We start from the raw sequence: 7,837 nt of genomic DNA on the forward strand, positions 1-7,837 counted from the left end.
ATCTGCCGCTTTTTCGGCGATCATATAAACAGGAATGTTTAGGTGCGCCGATACAATTTCGGGCACAATGGATGCATCTGCTATTCGTAACCTTTCAATACCAATAACCTGCAAAAAATTACATGTGAATTATCTATAAAATACATGCTGCTTATTATAATATTCTGCATGAATATTCTAATATGTTTTTACAAACAAATACCTTTAATCTGGGATCGACGACAGCAGTCGGATCTCCACTAGGTCCCATTTTACAAGTGCCGCAGTAGTGATAAAGTGTCGTTGATAGATAATGCTATTTTTTCATAAAAGTTCATTATATAATTATGACTTTTCCAAGCAACCCCAGTCTTCTTTGATCATATCTGCCGCTTTTTCGGCGATCATATATACAGGAATGTTTAGGTGCGCTGATATAATTTCGGGCATAATGGATGCGTCTGCTACTCGTAATCCTTCAATACCAATAACCTGCAAAATATTACATATGAATTTATAAAACACATGCTGCTTATTATAATATTCTGCATGAATATTCTATTATGTTTTTACAAACAAATACCTTTAATCTGGGATCGACGACAGCAGTCGGATCTCCACTAGGACCCATTTTACAAGTGCCACAATAGTGATAAAGTGTCGTTGATAGCATCCTTATTGCGCATTCCCAATAAGCGTCGGAGTCATATTCGTAATTGTTGCATTCCGTATAAGTAATGTTTAACAATTTAGAATCGAACGCTTGCATCGTCTTTGTCTGACCAATACTTAACGTAGTTCTAATCCCAGCAATCATTGTCCTGACGTCGTCTGGATCATCGAAATAATTTGGCACGATCTCTGGTTTAACATTAACGTCACTAGCTAACAATGTTATTCTACCGCGACTTTTAGGTTTCAGCAGTATTGGTAAAACAGTCCAGCCATTGCTGAGACTGTATACTTATCCCATTCCTGAGTTATAGGATCTTTAAGTTGGAGCATCCTTTGGGGAACGAGCTCTTTCATTGCATTACCGCCAAACAATAATTCGATGTCTGGTAAATTATTATTATTTCTTGGCTGTTTTGTGTTGACGAAACCGAGGGCCTCGCACCCGCCCGGAATCGTATACGTTCCCATTCGATTGATTAAGAAGTCCGATATATGCGAATGAAACGGATTTATCATATCGAATAACTTGAAACCTGCTGCTGCAATTGTTGTAAATGACAATCCAAAGAACGTTAGATGGTCCATGAGGTTCTCGCCGACTGGCGCATCTCGAATTATATTTATGCCTAGGTCGGTAAGATGTTTTGCTGGTCCGATGCCGGAAAGCATTAATAATTGCGGCGATCTAATGGCACCTGCACATAGAATTACTTCTTTCTTCGCAAACACACGTATTGTTTGCTTATTCTTGATGAATTCTACGCCGATTGCTCGATTTGTAATACGATCGGTTAGTACTTTTGTCACCGCGTACTCTCACGAGTCAAATAAAGATTGGTGCGACCGTGCACGGGATGCAAGTATGCCCTATTGCTACTCATGCGAGTGCCATTTATGATTGTGGTTTGCAGATATGAGAATCCTATTTTGTTCTTTCCGTTGTAATCCACTAGTGAATATCCCAATTCCTTGCCAGCTTCTAGAAAGGCTTCTGCTAACGGGGTATGAAATGGCGGGTATGTGATATGTACTGGTTCATCGGTACCGTGGTAGTTAATATCCGATTTTATCTCTGGAATATCCATTGTTTCTAGCTTTTTGAAATACTGGAGGACGTCCTGGTATGCCCAGCCTTCGTTCCCCATCTCGGCCCATCGATCGTAATTTTCGGCGCTGCCTCTAGATGCTATCATAAAATTTAGCACACTATTGCCACCGACTACTTTTCCACTCGCCCAATGGCAACTATTATTTTTCATGCCACGACAGTACTTGTGGGATGATTTGGTCTGATAGTGCCAATTTATTTTATCGTATATCTGGAGGATGGGAGCGATTATTGGGATATCCATAAAGAGGTTTTCACTGGAACCAGCTTCGATCAACAGTACTTTAATTTGTGGCACTTCGCTTAGTCTTGCGGCTATGGTTGCTCCAGCCGTACCGGCGCCGATCACTATAAAATCGTATCTGTCTCCAAACTGGGGTGTCATATCCGGTAATTCTTGATTTACATACTGTTGATTCTGCTTCAAGAAATCAATAGATGAGCTTAGTAATTTTTGCAACGTCCATCCGTTATTACTATTACTATTGTCATGAAGACTGCTGTATGAGTGTCCGTGTAATGAGTTGATTATGGTATAGATACTGAGAACGTGGAGGACCCTCCGAATATTGTTCATTATATTTAAATAATAATTGGCCTTTGAATATATAGAATGATGTCCAATGATAGAAAGTATGCCTAGATGCTCGTCATATATACCTGACCTGTAATTTTAAGTGCGCGTTTTATACAGGGTGCAACAAAAAGGTCAGAACATTATCTCGAAAAAAATGATATTTTCGGAAGAAATATTTTAGACAAGAGTTGTAAGATTTAAAAGGATCTATTTACTGACTGTATTAGTTAGACCTTTTGTGGAGTCGTTAAGGTCAAGTCAGGGTTGCTTCAAATTTTTCAATTAACACCCCCTATTTTTATTGCATATTCTTGTAGCCATGTAGTCGAAGTTTGGAGCGTTCTTTAAGCAAAAATTAACATGCGTTTTGTTCCAAAAGGTACAAGTGCGATGGCAATATATAAGATCTCTGAAAGTAAAAAGAAAATAGTTTATTGAGATTCGAGGTATGGAAGTGCCTCGTTCAGAATTGAATAAAAAAAAGCAATAAACATAATTTAGGGAAAAATTATATCAAGAGACACGGTAGTGTCTCGCGCCAAGTACACGCGAAGCGAGACCGTACCGTGACTCTTTTCTTGAATAACTTCATTTATATATTCAGTTTGAGTTTGAGTGTGCAATTCAGTGGTGCGTACTTTGGTGGAGATTTAGTATGATGCGAAGAAACTTATTTTGCATAATTTGTATGCGTTTAACGTATGATTTGTGCGCTGCTGCTCAGACCGGAGCCGCGTAAAGTAACACTGATCTGGCACAAGTCTTGTATAGTAATAGTTTATATTCCGTCTTAAGATTACTTGTTTTATTGATGATATAATTTTCTAAGAGCTCTCTGAGCTTTACTAACTCTATCATCAATTGCCGGTTTCCATTTTAAGCTTGCGTCGATGTTAACGCTGAGATATTTCACCTTATTAGTGGCCCAAGAAACTTTAAAACTTGACATTTTTATTGATGGAGGTCTTGGAAATTTTTTGCGAATAATTATTATAGCCTCGGTTTTCTCGTTATTGATAGCCATCTTCCAATTTCTACAGAATTAAACAATGGCATCAACATGTCTTTGCAATCTGCTGACGAGTATAGCCGGGCTCCAGGAGGAGGTGTAAACGGCAGTATCGTCAGCGTAGATTGCGAGTTCAGTCTTAGAGTCCTTGGGAATATCATTTATAAAAATATTAAGGACGTTCTCTCGTCCTTATACTAGAGAAAATCGATTTTCTTAGGATTTCCTTAAAACTGTGAATATACGTTAATTTAGGTGTGCTTTATGTGTGGTATAAATTTCAGTACCTCTTCCGGGATAAAAAATCAAGATACTGAGCCTCAAAGTTTCAACTTTTACTAATGAAAAGGTTTTCTAGGCCAAACGGTAAGAGATACGAGGTTGGCCAAGAGGACCAAAGTTGCTTCTCTCGTCGAGTTCTATAAGGAAAAATTGCCAAAAGTAAAAAAATTAAATTTTAAATTTTTTTTTTAAACTTTGAGGCTCAGTATCTTCATTTTTTATCCCGGAAAAGGTACTGAAATTTATACCACGCATAAAGCACACCTAAATTAACGTATATTCACAGTTTCAAGAAAATCCTAAGAAAATCGATTTTCTCTAGTATAAGGACGAGAGAACGTCCTTAAATAGAATGGGCCCCAAGATAGAGCCCTGAGGGACTCCAGGGATAGCCTTACAGATAGATGATGTTTCACCCTCGAAATTTACTATAAATTTGCGATCCTTTATATATGAGCGAATTATTTTGATTATATACTCTGGCATGTTAAGAGCATTTAACTTATATAGCAAGGCCTTGTGCCAGACAGAATCAAAAGCTTTTTCTATATCAAGTAGCACCATAGCTGAGCTTCATTTTTTGTTAATCTCCAATGCGAAAAATTCTGTGACTCTAAGTAATTGTTGAATGGTAGAATGGCATGCTTTAAAGCCAAATTGTTCGTTGATTATGATATTATTCTCTGATAAAAAGGCATCAATCCGCGTGAGTAAGACCCTCTCATAAACTTAGAGAGCTTAAAAAGCTTATAGGCCTATAATTAGTCGGCCCGGAGAAGTTTGTGGCTTGTCCGGCTTAGGAAAAGCGAGTATTTTTGCCGTCTTCCAACACGAAGGAAAATAATATAATCGAAAAGAGTTTAAGATAATGTAATAGATCTGAATTACGATTTTATATGATGATTTTTTGAACACAGCAGTGGTGACCTTATCAGAGCCGGAGGCTTTATTATTAGGAAAAGATTTGATGATATCGAAAATTAAGCGAGGAGTAATAAATTTTAAATTACATTGAGGTGTCTTTTCATCTAAGAGTTCAACGTACTCATTTACTACATTTTCATGTGGAGATATAAGACTGTCTGCTTCTTGATATATTTTTTAAAAGTTTTGCGCCAATAATTCAGTTCTTTCTTTTGGATTGTATGCAAAAGTGTTATTACCAAGATCAAATGGTGGCGCAGGAGTTTTGTTTCTCTGCAGTGACCTCCACAGCTCTCAGAATGCTATTATCGCTAATTTTTGCTTTTTTCAAACGTTCAGACCATTTTTTATTTTTAGCTTCATTTAATTTATTTTGAATGATATTATTGAGTATATTACGATAGAGCTTATATTTATCTGATGAGCCAGAATGTTGGTATTTTCTTCGATAGTAATTACGAAGTTTAATAAGCTTATCAATTTCTGAAGCTACAGCAGGATCTGACGTTACACGATTAAAGTTATAATTTTGCACCTCGGTGGACTTTCTTAAGGCCCCACAGAGAAACTGCTGTAATTCGTGAATACAGGAATCAATCATTTCCTGATTTTACAGACTATGTCCTATTTTCTACCTACTCGTAGCAAACTTAAAATCTTCCCAATTGACCTTATGTGACTGATTAGTTTTTCTCTTAATTTGCGATTTTTCCAGATTTAAGAGAATGGGAAGGTGATTGGAAGAAAGCTCGTTTGCAGTTACGCATGTAAAATCGTAATTTAGATTTTTAGCTAGAAACAAATCTATGTTGGAAGTGTGTCTACGGGGCGCCTTATGCGAATAGGTTTAGCTATGTACAATATTTAAGTTATTTTTATTTGAATAGTTCAGCAGTTCGATACCTCTATTATTATTATAGAAATTATTTCAACTACGGTGCTTGGCATTAAAGTCACCGCCAATTAATATTTTATCATACAAGTTATAACTTAAAAATTATTGTACATCAAATTTATTCAAATCGAGATCGAATTTAACGCTAGGAGAATTATACGCAACCCCTAGAGTTATATTCAAGCCGGACAGCAGCTTTATCAGCAAAATTTCGCATTGATCGACATCAGGGATAGGAAAAGTATGGTAGCGTAAAGATTTGTTAATGATAAAAAAAATTGCCACTCCGCCTGCCTTGACACGAGCAGCATCCGAACGAATAATATCAAATCCAAAAAAATTTAATTTAGTACTAGGATGCAGCCACGTTTTCGTAATTAGAGCGATATCGATGTTGTTGGAGCAAATAAAATGATTTAATTCTTATTCTTTATTATTTATGCTGGTGACATTCCACAAGCAAATTTTTAGAGGAGAGGGAGAAGGAATCATTTTTAGTTTATAAGATCAGCTGCCTCAACGAACATTTGAAGTTTACTGAGTCTATCTGTACAAGTAGCTAGTTTTTTATTGAGCTCTCGTATAATATTGAACATTGATTTTATATTTACGAGTTGACTCAACTTTTTGATTTCAAAGATTAAGCTGTTAAAATCAGCTATGTCATCAGAGTGTGAAGAGTCATTTATATTGTCGTTTTGTTCGTTAGAGTTTTTCAAGGCCTCAGCATATGTTTTTGGAGGTGAATAATAAACATATGTTTGTTCATTGAAGCGATCGATCTATCCGACAAAGGAAAGTCATGATCAGCAAAATTTGAATTTGAAGATCTATACCGTGTGTTAAGAATTTCATTAAAATTCGCATGCAAATTTTTATTTAGCTTACGCAAAGCCATGCCAGACGGGCGAGTAGCTGTCGTCCGCTTTTCTAGAAATTTTAAGTAAGTTGACACTTTGAATAACTCGCGGGTTGTTCCCCCAAGCAATTACAACATTTTACCGGAAAATTTAAATCTTTTTTACAGTTCGAAGTGAGATGATTCTCTGCACATTTGACGCATCTGGGTTTTTTAAAACAATTGGCAGACGTGTGGTCAAACACTTGGCATCGGTAACATTGTAATATAATTTTACGGTTAATGTATTTATCCCAATAGATTCTCGAATAAAACAAATATCGGATCTTTCTTAATTGAGTGAGAGAAAATTTGGCACTCAGATTAATGTAGCGTAATTTTATATGTAGCGTAAATGCTATTTTCGTCATTAAGCAAAACACACGAGTTAATTTCTATACCAAGTTTCTTTAATTCATTAGAGACGGTAAAATTTGGTATGTTTGGAAGGCCTTTCAATGTAACTGTTAGAGTCTTATCCTCTGGAAGAGAATAAGTATGGAAACCAAACTGTTTGTCGATTGCAAATTTCTTAAAGCCAATATAGTCATTTAGATTAAAAAACTGAATCTTTATTTGGTTACCGAGAAACTTGAGATGAAAGTTTTCACTGACACTTTGTTTTAATTGATTCGCAAATTCTGAAAGCGATTAGAAGTATTAAATTTACCTTGTAAAGGAGAGTCGGTTGGGCTGGATAAGTCCTCGTCGGCCTATCGCTTAAGCGGCGGCCTCGTTGTCTTCTTCTCACCAGGGAGATAGCCCTCGTCGGCACAGCTCACACAAGACTCGAATTCGCAGAGTCACAGACAAGCTTGGATAATGCGAAATACTGAGTCGGGCCCGATATGCTCCACCGCAGCCACTACATTGTCTACATTAAAGGTGTCGTAAAATTTTTGCTATGTCGCCTGTATATATGAGAGAGATAAGAGTATAAATTCAATAATTAATTACTCGACAGATTTAACTTTATTGCAAAATCTAACACATGATTTAATAAAAGAACTAATTCCAACGATTGGCTTAAGTAGAAAAAAACATAATTACATCAATTGAGATCCGAAAATGTTCTTTCCATTTCGTTATGAAGCGCATTCTTATATATATATATATATATATATATATATATATATATATATATATATATATATATGTATGTATGTATGTATAGTTTATCTTTAAAATTCCCCAATTCAAAGCTAAAGAATTCGAACAATTTTAGTGAGCCCGAAAATACTGTGCCGCAAACACCTTAACACTCCAGTACGATCTTGTAGTCGTTGCAATTGATTTTAATCGTGGTTAAATCGATTATATATCTATCAAAATGCACATAGAATTGTGAATCGGTTACAATTCTACTGTTGATGTCGATCGATTGTGCGTTAATCTCTATATATTAAGATTGATCTCGATTGTTCTAAATCGCAATAATGCTCATCTAAACTTTACCACCGCTTTAGACCGTAATTCGATATATATTCATT

At 36.1% G+C, this 7,837-nt stretch overlaps 1 pseudogene; it reads right to left on the bottom strand.

Moving 5' to 3' along the window:
- Positions 1-160: 160 nt before the first annotated feature.
- On the bottom strand, positions 161-7,810 carry LOC139824689 (glucose dehydrogenase [FAD, quinone]-like; annotated as a pseudogene).
- Positions 7,811-7,837: the final 27 nt, after the last annotated feature.

The sequence above is a fragment of the Temnothorax longispinosus genome, unplaced genomic scaffold (genome assembly GCF_030848805.1).
Source record: "Temnothorax longispinosus isolate EJ_2023e unplaced genomic scaffold, Tlon_JGU_v1 HiC_scaffold_513, whole genome shotgun sequence".
Taxonomy (NCBI): domain Eukaryota; kingdom Metazoa; phylum Arthropoda; class Insecta; order Hymenoptera; family Formicidae; genus Temnothorax; species Temnothorax longispinosus.